This window comes from Electrophorus electricus, chromosome 3 (genome assembly GCF_041902795.1).
Source record: "Electrophorus electricus isolate QZ-2024a chromosome 3, ASM4190279v1, whole genome shotgun sequence".
Classification (NCBI taxonomy): Eukaryota; Metazoa; Chordata; class Actinopteri; order Gymnotiformes; family Gymnotidae; genus Electrophorus; species Electrophorus electricus.
The window spans coordinates 34,216,753-34,226,990 of NC_137499.1; the positions used below are offsets into that span (position 1 = coordinate 34,216,753).

The window sequence follows — 10,238 nt, forward strand, 5'->3', positions numbered from 1 at the left end:
GACGGTTTTCTCTTCTTTTTCAGCCTTTCTCACTCTCCCCCTCTCTGTAAGGGGTCAAACATGTTAAACTCCTCAGCGAAAATACAGCTGTCTGAAAAATCAGCCAGTATGGCACAGTTTTGGCTTTCTTGGGCTCGGCCACCCCAGCCACTAGGGGAAGACCTTGATCACACAGGTCAGTGACCACATCCTGCTGTAAGCCACTTGATTTGCCTATGATCTGTCAGCCTTCTCAAAACTACCCATCCTTTCTGAAAGCAAAAAAATTATTAAAAATGGAGACGGTCTGAAGGTCTCAAGAATAAACCTCAAAACCTTTACAAGCAATTTTAAGGCCAAAGTCAGCCGCGTCGCAGGTGACTTCTGCTGCTTCATCGCTGATCTGCCGGCGTACAGCTGCGTCTGGCGCCGCTGAAGAGCACTGGCCTTTTGAATCGTGCCGATTCGAGCCGTTTGACTGGCAGGAAGGGGACAGCGTGCATGCAACACGGGACTCCGCTTGTGTGACGGGTTTGGTGTTTTGTTGACTGCGTAAAAGAGACTGGGGCTATGCTAATCTCAAAAAGCTGTTGTTGTTCTTAGCATTCCTCCACGCGCACACGTTTGTGTACGCATGCACGCAGAGGCCGTTAACCGCGCCGTACCAGGCTCCTTTTCTGAGTAAATTCTGCCAGATGAAACTTGATGCATGTTGCCCCTGAGACAGCTTAGATCCAAACCTCTGCCTCAACCCCCCACCCCCAACAGCCCCTGCTGTTCTGAGCTCTGAGCAGTGAAATGAGACCGATCAGTTTTCACATATTGCAGGAGTTCAGAAATCCTCCCTCGCCCTAAATGCTCAGCCGTGCCCCTGCGCAGTATTTAACTCCCACCTGCCATCTGTTCTCTCAGCACCTGCCTTTATTTCATCTTTGATTCTCCATTTATCACACACACACACACACACACACATTCTCTCCGCATCCATAAACACTGCTCAGGTAATCCATAAAATATACAATAACAGTGATCTGCGTCTCCTAACCCCCCTCCGTCCCCTAGGCAGTGTGGCTGCTGGCAGACAGCACCTAACTTCCTAATGTCTGCTGGCATATGGAGCTCAGCTCAGAATGGTCTGGTGAAACGTACCCTGCCCTCCCCTGGGGGGCGCGCCGGAGACCACCTGCAGCAGAGAGGAGGTCGGCCTCGCCGCTCTACCCAGCAGGCTGGGGGTGCTGAAGGCCGGACCGTAGGCAGGGGTGTCTGGTGTGCACACTGGCACGCTGCACGATCGAAAGAAGTGGATTAGCTAAACTTGGAGAAAGCAAGGACCGCCGAGCTAATGATCTGTTTTCTGTGCAGACATGCTTAGACAAACAGGTCAGCTGAAAGGTAACTTGCATAAAACGCTAAATGTGGCCACGGAGGAAAGTAACCAGTGTTACATTAAGTATTAGTCATAGTCTGAGTGCATGGCATAGAATAACCAGGGAAGGAGTTCCACACAGGTGACACTGGCATAGTATGGGACGTCCCCAAGAGAGGGGCTTCAGGCACTGGACAGGGAACTGTGGGTAAATTCAGTAATGGTGGTGGGCAAGTGAGGTCATAAGCAACCTCCCTTACAGGTGTGTGTCAGAAGGTGAGTAAAAGCTTCTCTACATTCGGAGAACGGAGTGACAAGAGAACCAGGCCACACCATGCAGAGTCTCTGCTCTGGACCCAGAGGACGCAGGCGAGCGGGGAACATGGAGCTCTGGGGCAGAAGAGTCAGGCCAGTGTCATGGATGAAGATTGCCTTGCAAATTGAGTATAATGCCCGTTTCTCTGGACTGTTCCAGCCTGCAGCTGCTTGCGCGCCTCTCTGCCGGGGTAAGTTAATAACCGGGGGCCCTGCTCTGACATGGCCCCCCAATAAAGGCCCAAATTGAGTCATTTGTGAGGGAATTTCGCTGCCGCACATAATCAATCAGAGTTATTCTCCTAGTAGGGTGGATGGATGGAGTGAAGGAGAGAGTGGGTGGAGGGAGGGTGAAGGGTGGAGATAAGAGCTTTAAGGTCAATCAATAAAGCACAATTATTCCTGATCATAATTAACACATCAATCTTTGTTTTGTTTTGTTGTTGCTTGTTTGTTGGTGGTTGTTTTTTGTTTTTTTTAGTTTAACAGAGCTTCATACATTTTGCAACAAATTATTACTATAAAATGTATCGTATATCTGCCAAAATTCCCCTCACATTTATTACAGGACAGTTCTGCTCTGAATTTAATCAAATAAAATTGATTGAATCCAGTAGTTCATCCATTAAAGATCAGTAGGGCAGAATTGCTGTGCTTCAATCTCTCCTATCATACCAGGACTGAAAGTTTCATGATAAATATATATATATATATAAAGGTCTCACAGCTGGCATTGTTAATGGGTATACAAGATTGGTACAAATCATAAGTGTTCGGCAAAATGTCGCAATATGAAAGGGGTCATGTATGAAAAAGAAAATGTTACTGTGAATAAAAAGACTCGCAATATGTTTTATAATAACCAGTGATATTCCACAATATTTAGACCTTTTACACATGGAATGAAATCTTTTAATGAACTGACCATTAAATCTTGACCAAAAGACATATTGAGAGAATAGTGTGGGTAGAAAAAAAGTGCAAGTGAAATGTCTGAATAATGTAAATAATAGAATAGTAAGAGAAGGGAATGGCATAAGTATAGAATAATGAGAGTGTATTAAAGAATAGTGTGAGTATAGAATAGTGTTTATGGAGAATGGTGTGACTACAGAATAGTGGAAGTATAGAATAGTGTGAAGAGAATCATATGAGTAGAGCATGGTTAATAGCTTAAGTATAGAATAGTGTGAGTAGAGAGTAGTGTGAGTGGAATAGTGTGAGTGGAGTAGTGTGTGTAGAGTAGTGTGAGTAGAGTAGTGTAAGTATAGAGTAGTGTGAGTGGAATAGTGTGTGTAGAGTAGTGTGAGTAGAGAGTAGTGTGAGTGGAGTAGTGTGAGTGGAATAGTGTGAGTAGAGTAGTGTGAGTGGAGTAGTGTGTGTAGAGTAGTGTGAGTAGAGTAGTGTGAGTAGAGTAGTGTAAGTATAGAGTAGTGTGAGTGGAATAGTGTGAGTAGAGTAGTGTGAGTGGAGTAGTGTGTGTGGAGTAGTGTGAGTGGAATAGTGTGAGTAGAGTAGTGTGAGTGGAGTAGTGTGAGTAGAGTAGTGTGAGTGGAGTAGTGTGAGTAGAGTAGTGTAAGTATAGAGTAGTGTGAGTGGAATAGTGTGTGTAGAGTAGTGTGAGTAGAGAGTAGTGTGAGTGGAGTAGTGTGAGTGGAATAGTGTGAGTAGAGTAGTGTGAGTGGAGTAGTGTGAGTAGAGTAGTGTGAGTGGAGTAGTGTGAGTAGAGAGTAGTGTGAGTAGAGTAGTGTGAGTGGAATAGTGTGAGTAGAGTAGTGTGAGTAGAGTAGTGTGAGTGGAATAGTGTGAGTGGAGTAGTGTGAGTGGAGAGTAGTGTGAGTAGAGTAGTGTGAGTGGAGTAGTGTGAGTGGAGAGTAGTGTGAGTAGAGTAGTGTGAGTGGAATAGTGTGAGTAGAGTAGTGTGAGTAGAGTAGTGTGAGTGGAATAGTGTGAGTGGAGTAGTGTGAGTGATTGAGGAGTAGTGTGCTGCTCATGACTTCTACTCTGTTGCACTGCCATTGTAAGACATGTTGCAAATATAAAAGATTCACTTGCTTCTGAGAAAGTCGTATAAAACTGCAAACCTTGTGACACAGCAGGGCAGTTCAGTGCTGCCAGTAAAACCTTTTTTCCAGCACTGACAGCAAACTCTAAATGTTAGACTTCCTCCAGGTAACTGTGCACTAGAATTGTCCTGTGTCTAGGTATCACTGTGGAACTCAGGAAGGTAACAAAGTTTTCACTGTGGCAGAATTCACACAAACTACTGCAGTGTGGGAGGGATATGTGACAGTTACGATCCAGATGAATTAACTTCAGTTATAACCCAGAGCACAAGCTAAGAGAAGAGGAAGCACTGAAGATTTGAAGGCTTTAGTGATTGTACTGTGGTGGAAAATGCAGAAGCTCTGATTCCAAGCTCATTTGGTGCAGGTACATCTTCAACTTACTTCATGAAAGAACGTGCGAGGTTTTAAATATTCTTAATTTTTGGAATTTTGAATTTCACTTGTTTTAACAGGAGGAATCAGCCACGGGGATCAGTGAAGAACTATACACTAAGATGCCTTAGAAATATTTAACAGTGTATTGTTAGAAATACTTAACAATGATAAGTGTTTCTTCTAATGATGGTTATGGAGTGCAGGGATATTGCTGTAACTTATTGTAGTTAGAACTTTTGAATAATGTTGACAATAAGCCTCTAGTGATGGTGATTGCACTGTTATATTCAGAGTTTCTCACTCCTTTGCACTGACATTATTTCTCATTAAATTTCCCTGTTTGCCATCATCGCCCACAAAGATGATGTCACATCCACCCCGAACTATTGTTCTGCTGTCTGATTAGGCCCACTCAGATCTCAAAAGCAACCCAGCAGTGGAGACAGATGCATGTTAAGCTCGAAGAAGAATGATTAGAAGTCTGTGTGTGAGAGTGTGCGTTTGTGTGTGCGTCCAGGGGGGGTTCAGCACAGAAACTGTAAAGGTCAGTAAAAGTGTGAGAGTGAGTGAGAGAGAGAAATCAGTAGAAAGCCTGACCAAAAAAGAGCTTGTTAAAACTGGTGAGAATCGCTGCCTGATCAACTCCAGATGAGTCTCGCTATTTTCAGTGAGACCTAGAACACTTCAAAGTACTACATGTTCAACTCAGACATATCCACGCAACTTACAAACCTAAACCCTGATAGTTACCAGCACTCAGTCAGGTTTAAAAATAAGACTAAGTATGTGTTAAACAGACTAACATCTAACTTACACTGACATCTCTGTGTGTGTGTGTGTGTGTGTATGCATGTATAGAGTTACATATGTATTTAAACAACACAGTTTGTTCTCAGGACCACACATACCTTTAGCTACCTAAAGATACCTAAAAAGGTTAACAACTTGACATTCTCCTTCCTGAACATGACTGTTGTGCAGATAAGTGCGGGACAAAGTGCTAACGTCAACAAGCCATCCCATCTATGTCACCAGATGTATACAGAACGTTCCTCACAGCAAAGCAAACAGAGCAAGCAGTCACAAACGAAAGCATGAGAAAACTATCTGCAAGCAAGTGCGAGGTGGGAGGAAAGAAATGATAGCAGAGAGAGAGAGAGAGAGAGAGAGAGAGAGAGAGAGAATAAGTTATAATGCAAGTTTGAGTGGTTTCAAGGCCATGGGGGTGAATACAAAGTAATTGCATGAGAGAAAATAAAATGAGAAAGAGAGGGAGAGAGAAAGAGGGAGAGAAAAACAGATGTAGGTCAGACAAATTGCTGGGTAATTAGGGAACATCATGATTATCATGTATTTTTGTGCCTAGTCTGACAACGAGCAATAATCCCACGTGACCATGGCCAGAGAGCAAGTGAAAGATGACCATGTGTGTGCCTCCAGAAGGAGGAGGACAGGACAGAAGGACACAAAGACAGTGGGAGATGGAGAGGACAGAAGGACACAAAGACAGTGGGAGATGGAGAGGACAGAAGGACACAAAGACAGTGGGAGATGGAGAGGACAGAAGGACACAAAGACAGTGGGAGATGGAGAGGACAGAACGACACAAAGACAGTGGGAGATGGAGAGGACAGAAGGACACAAAGACAGTGGGAGATGGAGAGGACAGAAGGACACAAAGACAGTGGGAGATGGAGAGGACAGAAGGACACAAAGACAGTGGGAGATGGAGAGGACAGAACGACACAAAGACAGTGGGAGATGGAGAGGACAGAAGGACACAAAGACAGTGGGAGATGGAGAGGAAGAAAGATGAATGGCATAGTAACTGGAGTACAAGACAGTTGGGTCTTATCGTACCCAGTGCACAGCTTCTGTTGTTTTAGCTCTGTACCTCATCACATTGAATTTGAAATAAAACAACAATGAATATGTGATCACAGTGGAGTATATTTCACAGGAATTCACATGTCTACTGAAATGTTTAGAAATCACAGTCATTTTGTATACATTGGCTCCTGGAACGATCTATCTTCACACCCAACACATACAGTTTTAGTACTGGGGCTGTAGGTCTTTGAAGTGACCAGCCAGCCATCCATGTCAGTCGACTTCCCTGTGTGAGAACTGTCCCTCTTTACAGACTGTCCCTTTTTGGTTTATGTCATCATTTATAACTGTTCCCCTTGACACATGAAAGAAATTAGAACTTTTTGTGACTCCTAATTCAAATGAAACCTAATATCTAATAGGGATTTTACTTCTTTACATGGACACACAGTTACCACCCTGCTCACATTATTTACACTACACAGCAAAACACATACACACGTACATACACACGTAGCAGAGTGAGTGTTTACACCATACTTAAATGTTAATGCTGTAAGGATAGTGACTTCTGCAGCCTCGAGGTAAATTGATTAAAGCTCTTTGGGGCTGTTAACTTTAATACAGCTTTAATGACTTCACATAAATATAAAGCAATCCATTAGATTAGAGGGATGGCACTGCCATCTGGAAGACCGTGATGATGTAATCCGATATAACAGCTGAACAACATTTACAAGTGTCAAGGCTGGCTTTAAATCAAACAGCTTCGAGGCTGAGCTCGGGCCTAACCTTGAGCAAGCCCCTCCAGCTAGCCGGTCAAAGGTCAGAAGCTTCCTAGGCTTCTCCAGGTAGGGCCACTTAAATTCCATGATCTGGGTTCGGTTTTAATAGAGAATGTCAGTGTGATATAAAAAAAACAAAAAACAAAAAACTCAACAAGCCAGAAATCCGAGCTAACTGCGCACAGTATTACCTCGGGGAAAGTGAGGTGAAAAAACATAGAATGGGACAAAAAACAACTGTAGGTGGACTACAGGTTGATAAATTAAAATAACACTAACTGTGAGCGGCCAACGCGAGTGTGCTGCAGACAGAGCGAGATATGATATGGGTGAGAAGGAGGGAAGATCTGACATGGTAAATCATTTCCTTAAGAGATGTAAAGGAGAGAAGAAAGGCGTAGGGAGTGAAGGAAACGTCTGAATCATCCGTCCCTCACGGAAGTGCAGACAAGTCTCGCCTGGAGGAGAGAGAACGCACCCGGCACTTAATGAAAATAAGCATGAAAACATATTTAAATGAAACTTTGAAAATCTATTTTTATTTTAATAATTCATCTCAAAGCCAATCAAATGGCTCTGTGTCATTTTTATATAATGTAATTAGATTGTTTTAGAAGAAAATAAGCAATAAGTTCCTTATCTCACATGAGTATGTGATTGTAGGGTTTTTTTTGAGGATATTTGGTTGGTGTAAAAAGCATCCATAGGAAACCCATGCAGGGGTTTGTGAGCCACCAGACACGCAAAATATGGAAACCCCTCAGTCCGCTGTAACACATTAACTAAACTTAATGCGACACACCAGCTGCCAAAAACCACACACTGTTCCACACAGAACCACAGAGTAAACTGTCCTGAGACCCGTGAACCTGAGCATGAGGACCTAGCCACATGTGTCATCACTCTACGGACAGAACGCAGCGGTATGTGACCCCGGGCCTTGAGCTCAGTGTGACCAGGTTCACGGCTATTCTTCACGGTCTTCATTAGCCAGGCCTAGCCGGCCTGCCGGATGGATGGAGGGACGCCGTGATTGGCCAGGCGAGGTCCTGGAGACGCTAACCAGAACCAGGTTTAAACCAAAACAGAGGCACCTAATAGCATTTTCCCCACACCAGGATGAGATTAACTCATCCAAGTCTGGCTCCTCCATGGAGAATCTCTTCCCCTCCTACTCCTTATCACATGGCGATTTACGATGCCGTGCTGACAAGCAGACTTTAGCACTCTGCTGAGGTGAACTGGCTTAGCCAGCATGGGGTTGGTTGTGTGTGTGTGTGTGTATGTGTGTGTGCATAAAGTTAGTGGGAACAGCATGCATTGTGAAATGTTGATTAGATTTATATCTTGGCTTTTTGGCTATATCTACATTCTGGCTTGACATCAAATGTCAGTGCACAAACATGTGCATTGTGTTGCTTCAGAGTCTGACTGAAAGCTTGTCCGAGTGTGAATGTGCATCTGAGATTTCTAACCAATTGGTGCTATTTGATTATAAATAAATGAGTGTACTTTCCCTTCCTGCAGAGGTCTGTGGGCTTTTATAAACAGGTTAATAAAGATGGGATATATTTCCCCTGCCCAGTGTCTGGACAACATCGGAGGCCATCAAGGGCACACACAGCAACACCAGGGGCAGGCTTAGGACCAAATTAGCTGGCTAAACTAACCCTTAACAGTTTAAAAACAAAAACGTCCCCCTCCTTTCTCTAACCCTCCCTCTCGCCCTTTCTGTAAACACGGCTCCCAGCACGTGCTCTCCTGTTTCTCAGAGGTCTTCCAGGCCACCCAGCGTCAATAACACCATCGCAATCTTTCACGGGCATGTGCACGACACTCCCCCTCCCCCCAAGTGCACGTCTCCTTCTGAGACTACATCAGTGGTGGAGTCAAGGTCTTTTCTTCCAGCCATTTCAAGTGCTAAAATAAACAAACAGGCTTTGATATGGCTGCCATCGTAAAAAGGCCGGAAAATAAACAAATGTTTAAGAGTAACCTGTCAGTTTGAGGAGTGGGTTTTTTTGACTTTCCATATTTAGCACTACATGAAGTATGTTGTATCTGATCAAAAACTGGCTTGTTGTTTAGGAAACTGAATGAAAACCTCTTACTAGAATACACAAAGTTTGACTAAATTAGCATTATATCATTTGTCTCCAGTGTAGATATAGACCTCAAGGAAGCTTAACAAGGCCTCCTGCCACAAAATGTCAAATATAATGTAAAAGATACTTCTGTTTACCTTATAATGGTAGTCAGAATGGAATTTCTGGAGCAGATGTTGGTACATCTTGACTAATTTACTGCAGGAGTTAAGTGCACAGATTATGCGCCACGCAAATATGTTTGAATCAAGTGACACCCAGGATCATCAATTTTGCATTTATGAGCTTGGCGGGAGTTTATAGGGCCTTACCATCACCAAACACACCCCAGAAATGACCATTCATTCAGCTTAACCTAGCAGAGCTTGAAACGCAAAGGAATCTAACCCAATCTATCCATCTACATCAGGCATGGAGGCAGCAAAGGCATCTTGGAATGGCTCGAGCGTAGCAGGCTCTGGGAGAGCAGGCGAGTTCAAAGCCCAGGTGGACAACCTCAAAGTCAGGCTCGGCCAAGGATGGACGCCTCATCTGCTGGAGCATCAGTCAGAGAGATGGATGGTCCACCAGCACTCTGTCAGGAACATGAGACGAGGTGCCCTTGCTGGGTAAATAAAGCTCTGGTGCTTGAACGATCTCCCAACACATGCACTGATTGCAGACTAATTGAGTCATCGCACACACTCAATGAGTTCAGTACTGGATGAAGAATGGGAGGGCCTGCACCCTGATTCATCAGTAACGGTGAGAGTAGGTTAGCAGTTGAAGTGCCAGTATGAGTTTCTAGGCTTGTGAAGAGTTCCACACTTCATATCAACACGTGGTTGACAGTTTCATTGCCTAATAATACCTTACCTATAATAAACATTTGAACAATGCTGAAATGCTAATGTAAAATGTATTAATATGTTATAATGTTATAACTCCTATGGATACAGTGGGAATAAATGTGTTCTGTAAGGATTCTGGCAGGAGAAGTATAACCTATAAGATACAGGCAGGGTGACATTCTTGTTCGTGTTTGTAGGATTAATTATGACTTCCAACATTTGGCCCAGCAGAGCAGGCCTCTGTTTCCTTTATGACTGTCACAAATTTGTCACCATGGCAGTGTGTGGCAGTCAGCAGAAACTCACCTGGGGTTTTCTGTAGCCGGCCCAGCTGGCACACACCTGCGTTTCATCATGCAGCCCAAGAGCAGGCAGTCTGGTTAGCGTCAAAACCGTTTGCCTTTATTTACGTTCCCATTTTAATTCCACCTCTCCAAACTCCAATTGTTTATCACATATTTAAGGACGCCGAGGAAAGACATGCTTTTTAACATGCCCGAAGACAAATAAGACGTTATAGGAGCAGGAAAATGTAAATATTTATTTGAATGAGATAATTATGAAGCTGATAAACAAACAGAAAT

The 10,238-nt window shown here is 43.7% G+C and overlaps 1 long non-coding RNA gene across 1 annotated transcript in view; it reads right to left on the reverse strand.

Annotated features, from left to right (window-relative positions):
- Nucleotides 1–6,050: 6,050 nt before the first annotated feature.
- Nucleotides 6,051–10,238, reverse strand: part of LOC145657021 (uncharacterized) — a 13,055-nt gene continuing 8,867 nt past the window's right edge. Inside the window, exon 3 of the long non-coding RNA XR_014122816.1 lies at nucleotides 6,051–7,177. This is a non-coding gene — a long non-coding RNA (uncharacterized LOC145657021). The remainder of the gene's footprint in view (nucleotides 7,178–10,238) is intronic.